Here is a 20,720-nt window from a genome sequence, read left to right as displayed (position 1 = left end):
CTGTTGCAGGAGCAGCAAGGTAGAGATTTAGAATGGGGAAGGCAAGGAAAAATATGCCATTTTAGAGCAATCAATGGCAGCCTCGGCAGCAGTACAGTTTAGTACTTTAAAAGAAAGTGGGCACCCAGGAGATGTGTGGATGTGCAGTGGGTATGACAGGAGCAGCATGGATGAGAGTTAGGATGGGGCTAGCAAAGAAATATGTTGCATTTCAGGGCTAGCAGTGGCAATGCCAGTATGACGCCCTGGCCTATCAGGTCATCACAGGATATTGTGCAATCTGCCCGTCTGTGCAATATCCACCTCCTTGGTTACAGGTCCCTAACCTTTGGTGTTGCCGAGAACAGCTAATCAAAACCCTAGGAACACTCTGCACCACATCCACCAGACACACCAGTGGACAGTCTGAGTGGAATACGGTCGCCCACTTGGGGGGTTGGTTAAAGGGGAGGTTAGGAGTGTCAGGAGTCAGTGAGAGTCAGTCGGAGTGTAGTGTTGGAGGTGAAAGTGAGAGGAGGTCAGGAGCTCGGCTCCTTGGAACTACTAGGTAGCAGACGTTGGTCTGGGCCTGGTAGGAGCTGGACCCCAGTCACAGGGGATCGTGACAAGGGACACGGACTGTCGAGGAGGACAGCCGGCGGCCTTGTGCCATCACCGGGCAGGGGCCAGGGCACAATGGGGTACGTGGACCCTAGGTCAGGGAATAGCTTCAGGTGTCCTAAACAATTTACCCGACGAGGACGGAGCTTTCAAGATCCGTTCTCCACCCGCTCCAAAATCGGGGTACTAGCGCAACGAGGGGGATAGGACTTTCCACTACACAGTCCAGAAAATCCCAAGCGTGAACCCTGAGAGCAAGCTCCCTCAGTTAGCCACACTGGGGAGCGGGACCCGATTAGTTTCAGACTAAAGGGGCCAACTAGAAGACAAGGTGCCACGGAGAAAGGTGACAGGCTAACAGGCAACACCAACAGAAACGAGACCCAGGTGTGCTCCCCCTCAGCGGCAGCGGTGTCCCGAACTTTGGTTTACTACAGTTGTCGGTGTCAGAGTTATTGGACTGAGTGAGTACACAAGTGAGTACTACCGTCCCAACGGCACCTCCCAGTCACCACCACCGAGTCCCGGGGCATTCCCTCTACCCGTGGAGGAGTTATACACCTAGCTGCCCACCCCATCGCCACCGGGTACTCCCAATTGCAGCGGTGGTACTCCATCTTACCGCGCACCATGGGTGGCGTCACAAACTTTCCACACCATCCCCTGTACATAACCCCCCTATATTTGAGGAGCTGCACGACTGTCCCCCCTGGGTCTGGAGCCCCCTCGAGCCACCGCGGATCCGGATCCGAGCAACCCGGCTGCTGACGCGGGGGCGACACGCCAGCATTAGTAGTATAGTCTAGTACTATGAAACACAGTGGGCACATGGTAGATGCGTGGTTGGCATTTCTATGCAGTGGCTGTGTCAGGTGCAGCACAGTAGAGATTTAGGATGACAGCTCTAGCAGCAAGAGTACTACAGTATAGATGACATAAAGGAACACAATGGAAATAGATAAGGAATAGAGGTGAGCAAACCCGAAATTGTAAAGGTTGGACTTTAAAAACAATCAGTGTCCAAGTTCGGGTGCTGTACGTATGCTAACCACTTAATCGAGCATCGGGGTGCTATGGTTCGCTCTATGCTTAGCCCAGTAATCTCTGAATGGCTCTCACTGGGGGTAAAAAAGAACATTTTCCGATGTAGAGTGACAAAAAATAACAACATAAAACCCCACCTTCACTTCCCTGGAAAGGCTCTGTTTATGGCTGTCTGTGGCAGAGACTGCCCAATCAGTGGGTCACATGATACGGTCTTCTCACTTCCACCAAGACGTGACGTTCCACGTCCCCTATTGATACGTAAATTCAGCTTGGCCCAGTTTTGTACAGACACCCCTGCCCACACAGGCACAAGAAGACACGGAGGGAGGGTGATCCATTCCATGCAACCTCCATTATGGCACCACACCTGACAGGCTGGGAGACCCTTTTCACTAGCCCAGGCGAGTCCTACCAGACCAGTAGTACTGCCACCAGTTCCTTGTTAGATATAAGTGTCGCACCCCAGGGCAACTGGGCTGCTCAGATCCAGACGGTCCGGGGCTTGAGGGGTTCCAGTTCCGGGGTCACTGTCGACCAGTTTTAAATGAAAATAAAAATAAAGTCCAAACACGCCACTTGCGGTTTGCGGCCAGGGATGGTAGGGCCGCCGCTGCAGGTTCCTACTGGGGATGATGGATGGGGGCAGCGTGGATGGTGGAGCCCTCCGCGAGCAGGTTTTTCCCCAGGGGTAGGTGAAGGGTTAACGTGGAGGCGCACGGCAATAAGTCAGACCAGACAGGGAGTGCAGTTTGGTTGTTTTTACTTACTGGGTTCGCACCCTGGAGACGTGCTGTATTCCAGGTGCGCCCGTGTCCTTTATAGCTGTGCCAGCCAACCTGGTGCCACTCTCCCACTTTTGCACTCTGGTGTATTTGTCGATCCTCCCTGGCATGGAGCTCCTGGAGGTCCGTCTGGTGTCTGCGTCCTGCCGCAGGCAGCTTGGACTGTTTAAGGGTATATGTCCTGGTCCTCTCTTTGCTGCTGTTGTTTCGGACGTTAGTGGTGGAAGATGAGTCCTGGAAACTGACCCACCTGGCAGAGTTAACAGATGGCTTGAAGTCCTGGTCTGTTCTGGGATCTGCACCCCATGCGTGCAAAGTACTGCGAGCCCTGGATGTCCACCCCACAGGATCCATCTGTCCTTGGAGCTTGCTCTCTCGCTCTCCAGCTACTTTCTCCTCTGAGTGGCTGATCTTTCTACTCAGGTCTTTGTGGGGTCTTTGCCACTTTCAGTGTCTCTCAAGATTCCTTTGTCTTTCTTGACACCTTTCCTTTTACTACCGCTCACTTCTCACTCCTCTCCTCTCTCACTCTCTTCCGCAGACTAACCACACTTCCCAGGTCACTCTTTCCTCCCCCAGGTCTGTTCCCTCCCTTCCCAGTTGGTTGCCTGTTAGCTCACAGTGCCCAGCCCTGTCACATGGTTCTAAGGGGGATCTCCTGCCCTGGTTGTGAGTGTAAATGTCCTGGTGTGCTAGTGTGTGTATTGACTGGCACAGTCATATAGGACTCGAGCTGTTACCTTGTTTTTGTGACACCTGGTTATCGCAGGGGCGTCACATAAGCCTGGTCCATTATATTGGGCCAGAAATCAAACCCAGTAGCATGTAATATTAACCAGAGAATACAAACAGGGAAATTCCGAGGAACCCAGGATTAAAGTAATATATTTAATCACCTTAAGGGCACAATAGATAAAAACATTATTTACACAATGGATGTACAGATGTTCAAATACAGGTAAGGGTACAAGTACAAGCAAATATTCATGTCAGTTACCAGTTTCCTTGTTGCTAGGCCTTGGTTGCTAGCAGACAAATAGGAGGTGCTATGGAGCTATGGACTTTTTGGCTGCTTCCATCATGTTACATGGTGACCTTCCCATAGAACAACAGTGAGGAAATATGGTGAACACCTTTTAACCCTTCACTTGTCAAAACTCTTGGAGACCTCATGTTTCGGCTGTCTGAGGGTTGGGCTTAGAACTACAGAGAATTATCAAATCTCAGCTGTACTCATATCTGCACCTCCATATCAGCTGTACTCATATCTGCACCACCTGCACCCTGAATAGGGCTTGTGCAGAAAATATACCCTATGGGAACAAACATGCTAGAAATAGGAGGAAACCCCTATGGCTAAATAGAGCTGTAAGGGAAGCAGTAAAAGAAAAACAGAAAGCCTTAAAAGAATTAAAGAGGGTAGGTAGGGATGAGGCATTATATAATTGTAGAAAATTAAATAAAATATGTAAAAAGCAAATTATGTTAGCTAAGTTTGAGACAGAGAGACTCATTGCGAGAGAAAGTAAAAATAATCCTAAAATATTCTTTAACTACATAAACAGTAAAAAACTGAAAAGCGATAGTGTTGGCCCCCTTAAAAATAGTCTTGGTGAAATGGTGGAAGGGGATGAGGGTAAAGCCAACCTGCTGAATGACATTTTTTCTACGGTTTTTATACAAGAAAATGCCATGGCAGATGACATGACCAGTGATACCATAAATTCACCCTTGAATATTACCTGCTTAACCCAGCAGGAAGTACGCCGCCGCCTCGAAATCACTAAGGTTGACAAATCTCCGGGCCCGGATGGCATACACCCCAGAGTACTACAGGAATTGAGTTCTGTGATAGATAGACCATTATTTTTAATCTTCTCAGATTCCTTAATAACAGGGTCGGTACCGCAGGACTGGCGCATAGCAAATGTGGTGCCAATATTCAAAAAGGGGACAAAAACTGAGCCGGGAAATTATAGGCCGGTAAGTTTAACCTCTACGGTTGGTAAAATCCTTGAGGGTTTCTTGAGAGATGCTATACTGGAGTATCTCAAGAAAAATAACCTTATGACAGAGTATCAACATGGGTTTATGAGGGATCGATCCTGTCAAACTAATTTGATCAGCTTCTATGAAGAGGTAAGTTCAAGCCTGGACCAGGGAAATGCAGTGGATGTTGTGTATATGGACTTTTCAAAAGCTTTTGATACGGTGCCACACAAAAGGTTGGTACATAAAATGATAATAATGGGGATAGGGGAAAATATGTGTAACTGGGTTAAAAACTGGCTCAGTGATAGGAAACAAAGGGTGGTTATTAATGGTACGTACTCGGACTGGGTCTCAGTTCATAGTGGGGTACCACAGGGGTCAGTATTGGGCCTGCTTCTTTTCAACATATTTATAAATGACCTTGTTGGGGGCATGCGGAGTAGAATTTCAATATTTGCAGATGATACTAAACTCTGCAGGGTAATCAATACAGAGGAGGATAATTTTATATTACAGGGAGATTTATGTAAATTGGAGGATTGGGCTGAGAAGTGGCAATTGAAGTTTAATGTAGATAAATGTAAGGTCATGCACTTGGGTAGAGGAAATAACATTTATGATTATGTACTTAATTGTAGAACACTGGGTAAAACAGACACAGAAAAAGACTTGGGTGTATGGGTGGATGGTAAACTTCACTTTAGTGGACAGTGTCAGGCAGCTGCTGCCAGGGCTAATAAAATAATGGGATGTATTAAAAGAGGTATAAGTGTTCATGAAAAAAATATAGTTCTACCTCTGTACAAGTCACTAGTGCGACCGCACCTAGAATACTGTGTACAATTCTGGTCACTGATATATAAGAAGGACATAGCTGAACTGGAGAGGGTGCAGAGAAGAGCGACCAAGATGATTAGAGGAATGGGTGGGCTGCAATACCAAGACAGGTTATTAAACTTGGGGTTATTTAGTTTGGAAAAACGAAGGCTTAGGGGGGATCTAATCACAATGTATAAATATATGAGGGGACAGTACAGAGACCTTTCCAAAGATCTTTTTACACCTAGGCCTGCGACTGGAACACGGGGGCATCCGCTACGTCTTGAGGAAAGAAGGTTTAATCATAATCACAGACGAGGATTCTTTACTGTACGAGCAGTGAGACTGTGGAACTCTCTGCCGCATGATGTTGTAATGAGTGATTCACTACTAACATTTAAGCAGAGCCTGGACGCCTTTCTTGAAAAATTTAATATTACCAGTTATGTATATTAGATTTTATGACAGGGTATTGATCCAGGGAACTAGTCTGATTGCCGGATGTGGAGTCAGGAAGGAAATGTTTTCCCCATTGGAACTTGTTTGCCACATTGGGGTTTTTTTGCCTTCCTCTGGATCAACATGTTAGGCTACGGGTTGAACTAGATGGACTTAGAGTCTCCCTTCAACCTTAAAAACTATGATACCTCTACGTGTCCCAGATGAGAAATATAACTGCCATATTTCTTATTATGAATTTACTTATTCATATGTGTCGCCCAAGGTTATGGGGTACTCGGTCCCGGGCAGTGTATTGCTGGGGAAATGTCACTTGGTGGCTGTTGCCCGGTTGTCTTGGGGATGCTTTTTAAAAGGGGTATATTTACAAGGGAGATTAACTGAAAGTTTATACGTGACGGCACTAGCGGGTTGAGCTATGTGGATGGACCCGCCACTGCACAGTTCTCACTACTGGAGCTGGTGTTGGTGGCAGCCTGGGTGTTAGGCCCTCTGCAAGTAGTGCCGGGCCCCAGTGGATAGGTGATGTAGATGGGTGAAGAAAGAATGTAGGCCTCACAAGGGTTTGCAGTGTAACTGGTTATTTTACTCACAGTCTGTTGTAAACTGGTCACCCAAGATAGGCTGGTCTTGACCGCTGGTTCCCTTAGTTCTAGTGCCGGTTTAGTGACCTGGTGGCTTCTTTACCCTGCAACTGTCTTTGGCTGGTGGGTCCCCGTGACTTGGAGCGTCTGGGGGGTCCCCCTCCTGGTTGTCTCTCAATGGTAGTCCGTATCCGTATGATGGTAGCGTGAACCCTGTGGGGTCGGAGTCTCTGGTCCTGTTCCCCAGTTTTCCCATTGCTACTGAGTCCGAACTTCAAGGTAAGTGATTTCCTTGATGGTCCCCTCACTGTGCAGATTTTATCAGGTCTGCCTAGAGCGTTTGCCTGACATAGGATTCTGTACCCTGTTGGTGCTATGGTTCCGGGAGCACTCCACCGTACTCCACTGCCAACCAACCGCCTGGGCCCTCAGGTCACCGTTACACTGTTGTCAGTCCGTCCATCACCGACGACTCCACACTCTCGACTCTACTATCTTGTCTGACTGTCCTCTCTCTGTCTGCCCCTCCCACCTAGTCGTCTAGTGGACTGGATTGGCTCCACCTCTAAGTAGCCATCCATTAGGTCCAACCCTAGTCTGGCACCAGTGTATGGGGAATTTGGGGATAAAACAGGGATTGTTTGTTATGTTTTTTTTGTTACCGGCACTGCCCTTCTGGGTCCCTGGGGATAGGCCCTGCATCCTGGTGGGGATGCAGTACCTTGTAGCTCCCTGATGGCTTCAGGGGCACTACACATACATAGGAAACATGATGTGTCTACTGTTTTCCAGTGGCTAGTTCATATTTTGAGGCTGATACGCATGTCCTACAATTGAACTAAAATATGTATTATGTGTTATGTGTGTCCCGATATTTTGAGGCCAAAGACAGACCCGCCATATTTGGGTGAGTTATGCACACTTCTAATTTCCCACTTATGGTGATATGTCTACGGATATCTTTTGAGGCTCAGGCTCTCAGTTTGAGGTTTCCTCTTGTCAGAGATATTCTTCCTCACCTTAATTAACTTTCTCACTTCTCCATCTGATATTGGAGCCATTTGTTGATGGGGGAATCCTGTTTCAGACCCCTACTCTGAATAAGATAACTTATAGGTACGTCAACATGATGATATATCTTAGGAAATTATAATTTTTCATGACAATTTTCATGACACCTATATATCACTTGAATCTTTCAATTAGGATTTACAGATTGACACTATTACATCCACTTTCAAACTGGTACATCAGCACTGAAGTACTATGCCTTTTTGTATTCCTTTGCTATGTTCTCTAAGCTCCTATCCCTGAACAGTATAAGCATAAGGAGTTCTTTGGCCGACCCCTATCTTTTATATTGGCTGTGATATCCCTCTGATTGTCTGGGCTATTCCATGTGAACTGATTGCTGCAGAGCATTATTGGAAAGCCAATGCATCCAGCCCCATCTGGTGACATTGGTATGCTTACATTTATTTTTTTTTTGTTGATCCTTGTGAATCGAATCACAGAATATTTGCATTTGCCCCGAACGGCGAATTTCCATCCCTATGATTTGTACTCTAAGCTCCAATCTGTGGTGTCAGCTGTGGAATACTCTACAAGGAGGTTAATCCTACAGCAAAGCTCTAGTCTACAGCCCGCTTTACACGCTGCAATGTATCTTACAATGTGTCGGCGGGGTCACGTCGTAAGTGACGCACATCCGGCATCGTAAGGTACATTGCAGTGTGTGACAGGTACGTGCGATTGAACGTTAAAACGTTCATCGCATACACATCGTACCTTTCTCTAGAATTGCACATCAGATTGTTCATCGTACCTAGGGTAGCACACATTGCAGTGTGTGACACCCCGGGAATGATGAACAGATCTTACCTACGTCCTGCGGCTCCCGGCCCACAATGCAGAAGGAAGGAGGTGGGCGGGATGTTTACGTCCCGCTCAGCTACGCCCCTCCGCTTCTATTGGCCGGCTGCCATGTGGCGTCGATGTGACGCCGAACGTCCCTCCCACTCCAGGAAGTGGACGTTCGCCGCCCACATCGAGGTCGTATGGAAGGTAAGTACGTGCGACGGGGGTTAATCGTTTGTGCGGCACGTTCAACAAATTGAACGTGCCACACATATGATGAGGACGTTGCAAATCGCATACGATATCATATGCGAAATTGCAACGTGTAAAGCAGGCTTACTGCTTGTTGCATCCTTTCTGAACCCCAAAAAAGTGAATATTGCTAGAATCTTGGGACAAAGCTATCAATGCTAAATATTGTGTACTAGATTACATTAAAGGCTGCTTTACACGCAACGACATCGCTAACGCGATGTCGTTGGGGTCACGGAATTCGTGACGCACATTCAGGCTCGTTAGCGACATCGTTGCGTGTGAAACGTACGAGCAACCGCTAACGAGCAAAAATACTCACCACATCGTTGCTCGTTGACACGCTGTCCAGTTCCCAAACATCGTTGCTGCTGCAGGTACGATGTTGTTCGTCGTTCCTGCGGCAGCACACATCGCTACGTGTGACACCGCAGGAACGAGAAATCTCATCTCACCTGCGGCCGCACACAATGAGGAAGGAAGGAGGTGGGCGGGATGTTCGTCCTGCTCATCTTCGCCCCTCCGCTTTGATTGGGCGGCCGCTTAGTAACGTCGCTGTGACGCCGAACGAACCGCCCCCTTAGAAAGGAGGCGGTTCACCAATCACAGGGACATCACTAGGCAGGTAAGTCCATGTGACGGGATGTTGTGCGCCACGGGCAGCGATTTGCCCGTGACGCACAACCGACGGGGGCGGGTACGCACGCTAGCGATCTCCCTAGCGAGATCGCAGCGTGTAAAGCGGCCTTAATTCTATTACTACTGTTATTTCAGTTATTGTTATTATCAATATTAACAATAGCTAATATGTTCATTATACTGTTACCATTTTTATTTTGTTACTCTGTTTTGTTACTTTACTTTGCTACTCCTCCTGACAACAATCTGGTTTCAGTCATGAGGGTGGCGCTTCCATGGGTTTAGTCAGCGCTCTAAGTATGGAGAGTAGTGGCTGTAACCTACTGTCCCACACTGACAGCTGCTCTGTATTAGAATCAGCTGTCAGTTAGTGCAGGGGAAACCCACATCGGCGCCGCCCTCATGACTAAAATCTGAACTCTTCCAGGAGGAATAAAACGGTGCTTCGCTCCCCCGCCTGATCCTAAGTTAGGACTGGGCAGGGAGCGCAGCACCAGGGAGCAGGGAGCGAAGCACAGGGCAGCGGGGAGCGCAGTACCAGGGAGTGAAGGACACGGGCGGGGAGCGTGTATCAGCTGATTGTTTAAAAAAGCCAGCGGTTTTTACTGCCCGGCTTTTAAACAATTATGCATCCATTTCAGCCTTTTACTCAGCCTCCAGACCGCTTTGTAGCGTCCAGCAGACAATTACTCACATTTACCATTGACTTACATATGACTCGCTACTCCTAACGAGTAATTACAAGGATACTCGGGGAGTAACAAGTAGCTCGAATACTGTACTACTTGGCGAGTACCGAGTAGTAACCAGTAGAGTTGAGCGCGGTTCGCGGTTCTCCAGTTCGCGGTTCGAGTGATTTTGGGGGCTGTTCTAGATCGAACTAGAACTCGAGCTTTTTGCTAAAGTTCGATAGTTCTAGATACGTTCAAGAACGGTTCTAGCAGCAAAAAGCAGGGCTTTTTACAGGTACAGTGTGCAGGAGCCATCGCTGGCAGCCTGCCAGAAGCTGGTAACCAAGATAAACATCGGGTATCCAACCAAAGTGCTTTGGTTAGTAACCCGATGTTTATCCTAGTTACGTGCAGGAAGCCCACACTTCCCCGCTCAGCTCACTCCGCCCCCTCCTGCACGCGGCATGTACGTGTACACACACACACACACACACACACACACTCTGCACACATGGTCCCGCTCGGCTTACCTGCGGTGATGAAGTCCCGACCTCAGCGCTGTCACTGTCCTCCATGGCCGCCGCTTGTCACATCACCTTCTCTCGCTTCCGACTCGAGACTGACTAGCGGTGACGTCACGGGCCTCTCGCGATACTTGGCTGTGATGGCGGCACTCATTGAACTCAGTGACAGGTGCTGTCAGTGTGCAGGAGATCAGCGCAGGTAATGTACCTCGCTGACAGCAGCACTTGTTATGCCCTGCAGTGACCTGGGCTGACCCATTGATGTTAGCTCAGGTCACTGCATTGCTCTCCCAGCCAATGGGGAACAATCTGCTCTTCATTGACTGGGACAGTGTGGATCGTCATGGCAACCCCTTGGATTACACCAGACCTGGATTTGTTTTTCTTTCTAATAAATTGGTTAAAGAGGGAATGTATTGGGGAGTGTTTTTTCAAATAAAAATGTGTTTGTCGTCTATTTTTTTTATTACTGACTGGGTTGGTGATGTCGGGTATCTGATAGACGCCTGACCTCACCAACCCCAGGGCTTGATGCCAGGTGACATTACACATCTGGTATTAACCCCATATATTACCCCATTTGCCACCGCACCAGGGCGCGGGATGAGCTGGGGCGAAGCACCAGGATTGGCGTGTGCCACCCGGGGACCAGGGGTACTCAGATCCGGGCCACGAGGTCACTTCTGCGGGTATCACGGTGGCGTGACCCGGTCTGTGATCCCAGGCTCCACAGTAAAAGGGGATTAGGGTAAGGGAGATTGTCCGTGACGCCACCCACGGTTGTGGTGAGGTTGGAACACCACCGCTGCTCTGGACGGGGATCCCGGAAGTGATGGTATGGAGCAGCTAGATGTTATTTCTCCCCTCCGTGGGTAGGGGGCTGGTTGTCCCGGGGCCCGGTGATGGGGTAAGCAGGGAGCAGGGCGCAGTGCTGCGGTGCGGTGCCCGAGGGCACGGGCGTACTCACAAGTAATTCACATGGAGTCACTGGTAAACTAGGAATCGCCTGTGTCCGCAGACTTCGGTACGGGGGTGTTAGTGTCCCACACACGGTGCAGCAGCTCCTGTTCTTTCCCTGCAGCCAGGTGCCTTTCTCTCCACTCTCTTCCTCTTTCTCCTCGGCTGGAAATGGGGAATCCACTCCCCTGTAGTGTTCCGGGTCACCCTAGGTAACGAGGGGCCACTACCCTGCTCCGGCTACCTCTGGCCCCTTCCTCACTACAGCCTGTCCCGGCCCTCTCGGAGCACGCTTCACTTTCAGCCTGGGAGCTACAACTCCAGACTTCTCTTCTGTCTGCCTCTCCAAACACTCTGCTCCAGCCCCTCCCCTCTGCTCTGCTTTTCTCTTACCCTGGGGGATGTGGTTTGTCCTGCTGCACCGTGTGAGATCAGATTACCAAGGAGGATTAACTCTTTCTGTGACAACCTGGCTTTGCCAGGGCGTCACAGGCGCATCTAATGGATGCGCCACTTCTGGGGCGGCTGCGGCCTGCTATTTTTAGGCTGGGGAGAGTCCAATAACCATGGACCTCCCTAGTCTAAGAATATCAGACCCCAGCTGTCTGCTTTACCTTGGCTGGTGATCCAATTTTGGGGGGACCCCTACGTGTTTTTTTTTTTAATTATTTATTTAATTTAAAATAACAGCGTGGGGTGCCCTCAGTTTTGGATTACCAGCCAAGGTGAGGTTGCCAGCTGTGGTCTGCAGGCTGCAGCCGTCTATTTTACCCTAGCTGGCTACAAAACTAGGGGGAACCCTACGTCATTTTTTTTTCTTTTTTTTGGCTAAATACAAAGCTAAGCACCCCTTAGTGCCACATGAAAGGTACCAAAGGGTGCAAAATTACAAAATGCAGGAGAGTGGGACATTATGTGTCTTTCTGCCATTATAATGACAGAAAAGACTGATATGAAGTGCACAAGCACAAGAAAATCACCAGAGCGCTCTACGCTGTGAAAAGCAGTAGAAAATGGCACTGGAGTGAACATGTGACTGCCTCATGTAGGATGAAGCTATGGATCCTGGGTAAATTTATGCATTTACCCTCCTTCAGTTTTTTTGCAGTACACAAAAAAAATGGAAGGCACACGGATGACAAACAGATGACATACGGACCGTCTACGGAACGGAAACGGATGCCACACGGATGCACCCGTGAAAAAAAACGGACTGTTTTTTGCAGACCGCAAAAATGGATCGGTCGTGTTAATGTAGCCTTATTCTGATCTGCCATTTATAAACAGCAGGCAGAAATAAGTGAATAGCGCCCCCCAGCATCAGAAAATCTCCGGGGTTTCAGGGCTAGCTGAGACCCTGGAGATCATGATTCAGGACGGTTTTTCCGGTCCCCGCTCACGTGATCACAGGTATACACCTGTTAGGGCCAGGTGGACGGGTAGACCCAGGAGGTGGATCCACTGGGCTGAACACCTCACCGAAGGCAAGGTGTCCGGTAGCCGGAGCACTACAGGTAGCAGGACAGTCCGTTCAAAGTGGTGGAGTGTAGAAGTCCCTGGGACCACGGAGTCACTGATGGTAGTCCTGGTGACGGAGCTCAGGTTCGGAGGCCGAGATGTTGTCAGGCAGAGTCCGGAACCGACGGAGCGAGAAGACGGGTCACCACAGGGATCAGAGATGGTATGTACTGACGGGATGGCGGACAGTCACCGTTCGGGGTTCGGGAATCGTCAGGACTGGATGGCGAGGCAGGAGAGGCTCTAGGAGAGAGATAGGTAAGTATACCAGAAGACACAAGGAGACCTGACTCCTAGCTTAGCAAAACACGAAGAACAGGCCCCGCCCACTTGGAAAGGATCCCCCTATATACCCATTACCTGATCCTTCAATATCCTGTTGGAGGACACTGGCCCTTTAAGAAAGGGTCAATGACCGCGCGCGCGCCCTAATGCGCATGCACGAGGCCCGGGTGCCAGCCAGAAGCCAGGGAAGGGAGCGGTGAACAGGAGGCAGGAGAGCCGGGCTGGAGCAAAGCTGCCGACGGGCGCCGGGAGCGGGGACCGGGCCGCCTGGGGACCGCAGGTGATGGGGCCTGGAGGCTGTGCAGCGGGGGACGCCTGACAGAGGAGCCGGGGAGCGAGGCAGGGAAGCTGGGGAGCGTGGCAGGGGAGCCGGGGAGCGAGGCAGGGGAGCCGGAGAGCGTGACAGGGGACCCGGGGAGCGTGACAACACCGTACACCGATGATCACGTTACAGTAAATGACAGCGCCGGTAAAAAATTATTTATCTCCCATCTGGCATTAACAAACATGATAAATCTCCTCCCCGGTCCCCTCCGGTCCCCCGGTGTCGCCAAAGTGCCCCCCCTGATGCCCTCCCAGAAATCCAAGATGGCCGCGCCACAGCAGAGCGCCGGCCGCATTCACCCTACTCCTCTGATTTCTGTTGCATGTGCCATGACACATGCGACAGAAAACTCCTCCCCAGGCCCTGCCAGGTCACCCCCTATAACTCCACCGGTGTTCCCCGGTGTCCCACGGTACCTGTGCAGCGTTGATCCCCCGCGGCCCTCTCCTTCACAATAGACGCTGCCGCATGCACAGAGCGGCTGTCAGCTCAGCTTCCTGTTTTCAGACACAGTGAGTGGTGGTTATGCATCTGTAAGCTAAATGGGCGGCACGGTGGCTCAGTGGTTAGCACTACAGTCTTGCAGCGCTGAGGTCCTGGGTTCAATTCTCACCAAGGACACTATCTGCAAGGAGTTTGCATGTTCTCCCCGTGTTTGCGTGGGTTTCCTCCGGGTACTCTGGTTTCCTCCCACACTCCAAAGACATACAGCGCTATGGAATTAATAACGCTATATAAATGAATAAATTATTATTATTACTGCAATGCTCTACTCATGAGGTAAGGAACATAATTGATCAGGAGAGCTATACTACATTTCCAAATGGAGGGATTTGCTTTTATAGTTGCCCTGCTGAATGACTACCAAACATGAGAGTCCGTTATACGCCACAAGAAAACACATCTAAATAGCGAGCTCTGTTGTTAAGTATTCATTCAGCTGGATAACTGGACTTAAAGGGGTATTCCATCTCCAAGATCCTATCCCCAATATATAGTAGGTGGAATAGCAATAATATCAACAAATACCAATATTTGGAAATGTAGAATAGTTCTCTTGAATAGGCATGCTCTTACCTCATGAGCAGGGCATTGCAGCTTTGGTAGCAACCATTACGACATGGACTCTGCTGCTGTGGACCCGGGGAGAGTGAGTGCAGATTCATTGCAACCACACTCCTCACATGAAGGGTCTGCACTCCTAGAAAATGGGGGATACGTTCTTTGAGTGTCTCCCCCCCATATTCTAGACGGTCCAGAGTCGTCGTGGGACCCCTTTATTTTTTTTCTTACAATAAATTGGTGAAAGAGGGAATGTTTTGGGGACTGTTTTTTCAAATAAATTTCTTTTGTCGATTTTTTTTTGTTAGTACTGACAGTTTATGATGTTGGGTATCTAATAGACGCCATGACATCACAAACTGCTGGGCTTGATGTCAGGTGACCTTACAGCTAGTATCAACCCGATTTATTACCCCGTTTGCCACTGCACCAGGGCACGGGATGAGCTGGGGTGAAGCGCCAGGATTGGCGCATCTAGTGGATGCGCCACGTCTGGGGTGCCTGCGGCCTGCTATTTTTAGGCTGTGAAGGCCCAATAACTATGGACCTTCCCACCCTGAGAATACCAGACCACAGCTGTCCGCTTTACCTTGGCTGGTGATCCAATTTGGGGGGACCCTACTTTTTTTTTGTAATTATTAATATTTATAAAATAATTATAAAAAAAGAGCCTGGGGGGACCTCCACATTGGATCCCCAACCACGGTAAAGCTGCCAGCTGTGGTTTTCAGGCTACAGACGTCTGCTTTACCCTAGCTGGCTATCAAAAATGGGGGGACCCAACGTCATTTTTTTTTTAACTATTTTTTAAATAGAAAAAATTAATGGGCTTCCCTGTATTTTGATTGCCAACCAAGGTAACGGCAGGCAGATGGGGGTGGCAACCCATAGCTGTCTGCTTTATCTGCGCTGAGAATCAAAAATACCGCGGAGCGCTACGTCATTTTTTTTAAAGATTTATTTTTACAGCACTGTGATGTCCAGCAATCAAAATACAGGGAAGCCCATTTTGTTTTTAGCTATTTAAATAAATAATTAAAAAAAATATATATGGGCTCCCGCTGCATTTTTTGTATTGCTAGCTAAGGGTAATCCAAGCAGCTACTGGCTGCTAACCCCCACTGCTTGGTGTTACCTTCACTGGCAATGGAAAATCCAGGGAAGCATTTTTTATTTTTTTTGCCAAAAAACTACAAAAAAAGGACGTGAGCTTCGCCATATTTTTGTATGCTAGCCAGGTATAGCAGGCAGGTGCTGGAAGAGTTGGATACAGCGCCAGAAGATGGCGCTTCTATGAAAGTGCCATTTTCTGAGGCGGCTGCAGACTGCAATTCGCAGCAGTGGGGCCCAGAAAGCTCAGGCCAACCTGTGCTGCGGATTCCAATCCCCAGCTGCCTAGTTGTACCTGGCTGGACACAAAAATGGGGCGAAGCCTACGTCATTTGTTTTCTAATTATTTCATGAAATTCATGAAATAATAAAAAAAGGGCTTCCCTTTATTTTTGGTTCCCAGCCGGGTACAAATAGGCAACTGGGGGTTGGGGGCAGCCGTACCTGCCTACTGTACCTGGCTAGCATACAAAAATATGGCGAAGCCCACATAATTTTTTCAGGGGGCAAAAAACTTCTGCATACAGTCTTGTATGGAGTATGCTGAGCCTTGTAGTTCTGCAGCTGCTGTCTGTCTGTATGGAGAAGAGCAGACAGCAGCTGCAGAACTACAAGGCTCAGCATACTCCATCCAGGACTGTATGCAGAAGTTTTTTGCCCACCAAAAAAATGACGTGGGCTTCGCCATATTTTTGTATGCTAGCCAGGTACAGCAGGCAGCCACGGGCTGCCTCCAACCTTGCCTATTTGTACCCGGCTGGGAACCAAAAATATAGGGAAGCCCGTTTTTTTTAATTATTTCACTTATTTCATGAAATAATTAAAAAAAAAACGACGTGAGCTTCGCTCCATTTTTGTGTCCAGACGGGTACAACTAGGCAGCTGGGGATTGGAATCCGCAGCACAGGTTAGTCCGAGGTTTCTGGGCGCCTCTGCTGTGAATTGCAGTCCGCAGCCGCCCCAGAAAATGGCGATCTCATAGAAGCGCCATCATCTGGCGCTGTATCCAACTCTTCCAACAGCCCTGGAGCCGGGTGGCTTGTTGGGTAATCATGAGTTAATACTGGCTTTGTTTTACTAGCTAGTATTAAGCCAGAGATTCTTAATGTCAGGCACGTTTGACCCGGCCATTAAGAATCTCCAATAAAGGGTTAAAAAAAAGACACCACACACAGAAAAAATACTTTAATAGAAATAAATACAGAGACACATTAGAGACTCCATCTTTATTACCCCCTGTTCAGCCCTCCACGATCCATGGTCTTCTGTCTTTCTCGTTCAACAAATGCAGCTCTGATCCATCACTGCTGCATGGGGGAAGACACTGCTTCCCGTGCAGAAATCACTCCGTGAAGGCTGCACGGAAAGCAGCGTGCAGCCTTCACGGAGTGAGAGATCAGTGCTGCTGGCTGCTGGCGGTGACAGACGCGTTACCATAGCAACAGGGCTCCGATCATGTGATTCCCGGAGCCGCGGTTAGCGGTGACGTCACCGCTAACTGCGTTGCTATGGCAACGGTGATCTCCGTTAATGACCGGCTGTGTCAGCCGGTCCCTAACGGAACGGGGAGTCGACCGTGTGCTACAGCATGTCGCCGGTACACGGCGATACACAAATGTGCACCGTGTACCGGAGAGATGCACTCACAGGTCCTACATGACGCGTCATAGTCATGTGACCAGTCTGTAGCCAATGAGATAATAGCCACGTGACTGGTCACATGGCTATTTTGACGTCACGATAGGTCCTGCATCACTGCTGGCAGTGCCAGTCACCGGGAGGATTCAGCGATCATCGGATGGAATAGCGGCAGGAGACAGAGTGCAGGAGGGATCGCGGGGACCGGTAAGTGTTATTGCAATGTTTATTAACTGTATGTGTACATTTATAATGCGTTTTTATGTGTTTGTGAATGCCTCCCATTATAGCCTATTGGTTCGAGTTCGGTTAGTCGAACGTTCGACAAACCGAACTCGAACGAGACCTCCGTTCGGCGAACCGAGCTCGAGCCGAACCACGGCCAGTTCGCTCATCTCTAGTAACCAGTATACTCGCTAATCCCTAGTCACGAGTTCAGCGGCGTTCAGCACAGCACATAATGTACCTATCTAACCTCATGACGTCGACGCTTATCAAATATTATAACTAATCCCAAGCACACAGATGACACAGGGGTAATGCAAAAAGTGATTTATTTAATTAGACTAGCTGCAGAAAGAAGCGCCACAACCAAGACAGAACAAAACCAACGTTTCGGCCGGTGTGGGCCTTTATCAAGGAGTTGTGTGTCATGAAAACATGCATAGGACGGTATAGACAACGTCCGGGGACTGCGGAGGACCTGCGGCGTCTTAATATCAGCAAAAATTGGCAATAGCCAAGGTGGTGTGGGTGAGGGATAGAATGGAGGAAGAATTGCCGCCTGCCACACTGCCCTGCTGACCATATTATCCTCTGGGACCCTGTCCCCATTCCTGGCTGCCTCAAGGCAATTCTTCCTCCATTCTATCCCTCACCCACACCACCTTGGCTATTGCCAATTTTTGCTGATATTAAGACGCCGCAGGTCCTCCGCAGTCCCCGGACGTTGTCTATACCGTCCTATGCATGTTTTCATGACACACAACTCCTTGATAAAGGCCCACACCGGCCGAAACGTTGGTTTTGTTCTGTCTTGGTTGTGGCGCTTCTTTCTGCAGCTAGTCTAATTAAATAAATCACTTTTTGCATTACCCCTGTGTCATCTGTGTGCTTGGGATTAGTTATAATATTTGAAATCCCTTTTTCCCTCAAGCACCTACATTCAGTTGAGCCCAGCTTTATTCCTGTAGTCGACGCTTATCATGCCCTGCGGTGACTTGGCCTGACGTAATGATATTAGCTCAGGTCACTACAGTGCTCTTCCAGCCAATGGGGAATATTCTGTTCTTCATTGACTAAGACAGTGAGTATGGATCATCATGGGACCCACTTATTGGATTACGCCGGACCTGGATTTGTTGTTTTTTTTCCAATAAATTGGTGAAAGAGGGAATGTGTTGGGGAGCGTTTTTTCAAATAAAAATTTGTTTGTCATCTATTTTTTTTTATTACTGAATGGGTTAGTGATGTCGGGTATCTGATAGATGCCGTGACATCATAATGCCAGGGCTTGATGCCAGGGCTTGATGCCAGGTGACATTACATAGCTGGTATCAACCCCATATCTTACCCCATTTGCCACCACCCTAGTGGAATGGGATGAGCTGGGGTGAAGTGCCAGGATTGGCCCATCAAATGGATGTGATGTGCCCACCGAGGCCGTGGGGCACTCGTTGCCAGGCCGGTTCTGTCCTGGGCGGATGCCACGGCGGCAAGGCCCGGTTCTTTGACCCCGGCGGTGTCGTTTAAATGGGGTTGGTGGGGATTATTTACAGGGGATGATAGTTTGTGATGCCACCTGTGGTACTCGGTCACATATAGCTGATACTGCGAGATGGGACCGCTAGGGCAGATGGTGACACAGGTGAGTTGGTATAGCTCTCCACAGGTAGAGCTGGACCCCAGGGCTGTTGGGAGTAGTAGTCTTTATGACTGATGGAAATGTAAAGGCGGGGTACAGAACCGAAGGCACAGGCAAATAACTGGGTGACACAGGCATGCAGTCTCAAGATTTTACTCACTCTTGAGGGTTCCTGGTGGTCAAATGTTGCCCCCGGAGTGCTGGGTCCTGCTGTGAATGACCCAAGCCAATCCCTGGATAGTTTAGAGGCACAACCCGGTACATCCTTCTGTGTTCCTTCCCTGGTCGTCTTACTGCACTGCCCGCTCCCGCCTTCCCCGCACCTACGCACACAGAGCCCCGAGCCGTTGTTCGCGGACCCTGTCGGGTGGCTTGAAGCTCAATCACTTGGCCCTAAGTGGTCACCTTTTCACTGGAAGTGTACAGATGCGGCTTCGGTACTTGCAATATCCTTAGCCTCCAGCTTACTAGTTGAGCTCTCGTTGGTTATTCTCCTCTAGTCTAGGGACCGGATCCCCAATATGGCCGAGTCCCTCCACTCCAGTATGCCGTTTGTGGAATGAGGCCACGGGCATATGGCACACTTCCCGTGGACCCCTTTTCTCCTTCTGGTCCTAGGGTGAGCTTCTTCAACTCCAGTCCCCTAGAACCTGTCTCCTTCACGTCCTTCTCCATTCTCTTCCTGACTTGTTCTGACTAGTTTCACTTTCTCCACACAGTTCTGAGTGTCCACCCACTAGCTAACCCCACCTCCAAGCTGGCTGTGTAAGAACCATGGCCTGATGGGGTGTTGCTAAATAAAGAGTATCTGTGTTTGTGAGCAACGAGCTGTGACCTCCTCCTTACCTGGGAATGGGATACCACACCTCCGCCTGAGGTACAGTACCTCTGTGGCAACTGGAGCCTCAGGGACGCCACAGATGCACCGCTTCTGGGCCGGCTACGGCCTGCTATTTTTAGGCTGTGGAGAGTCCAATAACCATGGACCTCCCTAGTCTAAGAACACCAGACCACAGCTGTCCGCTTTACCTTTACTGGTGATCCAACTTGAGGGAACACCACGGTTTTTGTTTTAAATTATTTAATTTAATTTTAAATAACAGGCGTGGGGTGCCCTCTGTTTTGGATTTCCAGCCAAGTTGGAGCTGCCACCTGTGGTTTACAGGCTGCCGCTGTCTGCTTCACCTTAGCTGGCTACAAAAAATTGGGGGGCCCCCACACTGTTTTTTTAAATTATTTCTTTTTTGGCTAAGTACAAGGCTGCCACATGAAAGGCACTAAAGGGTGCAAGATTACAAAATGCAGGGGAGTGGGACATTATATACGTCTTTCTTATCTATCTATCTATCTATCTATCCAGCTATCTATCGTTCTAGCTCTTGACTGTATGTAACCCTCCTTCCGTTTTGTTGCAGTCCACAAAAAAAAAAGAAGGCAACGGACCGTATGTGGAACAGAACGGGTTCGGATGTCACACAGATGTCACATGGATGCATCAGTGGAAAAACAGGACCGTTTTTTGTGGACTGTAAAAACAGGATGGTTGTGTGAATGTACCCTAAGGCAGGGTTCCCCAACTCCAGTCCTCAAGGCCCACCAACAGTGCATGTTTTCAGGATTTCCTTAGCATTGCACTGCTGTTGGAACCAGCACCTGGGCAGGTAATTACATTAACACCTGTGCAATACTAAGGAAATCCCAAAAACCTGCACTGTTGGTGGGCCTTGAGGACTGG

The sequence above is a fragment of the Anomaloglossus baeobatrachus genome, chromosome 1 (genome assembly GCF_048569485.1).
Source record: "Anomaloglossus baeobatrachus isolate aAnoBae1 chromosome 1, aAnoBae1.hap1, whole genome shotgun sequence".
Taxonomy (NCBI): domain Eukaryota; kingdom Metazoa; phylum Chordata; class Amphibia; order Anura; family Aromobatidae; genus Anomaloglossus; species Anomaloglossus baeobatrachus.
Note: the sequence above shows the minus strand (reverse complement) of the source record.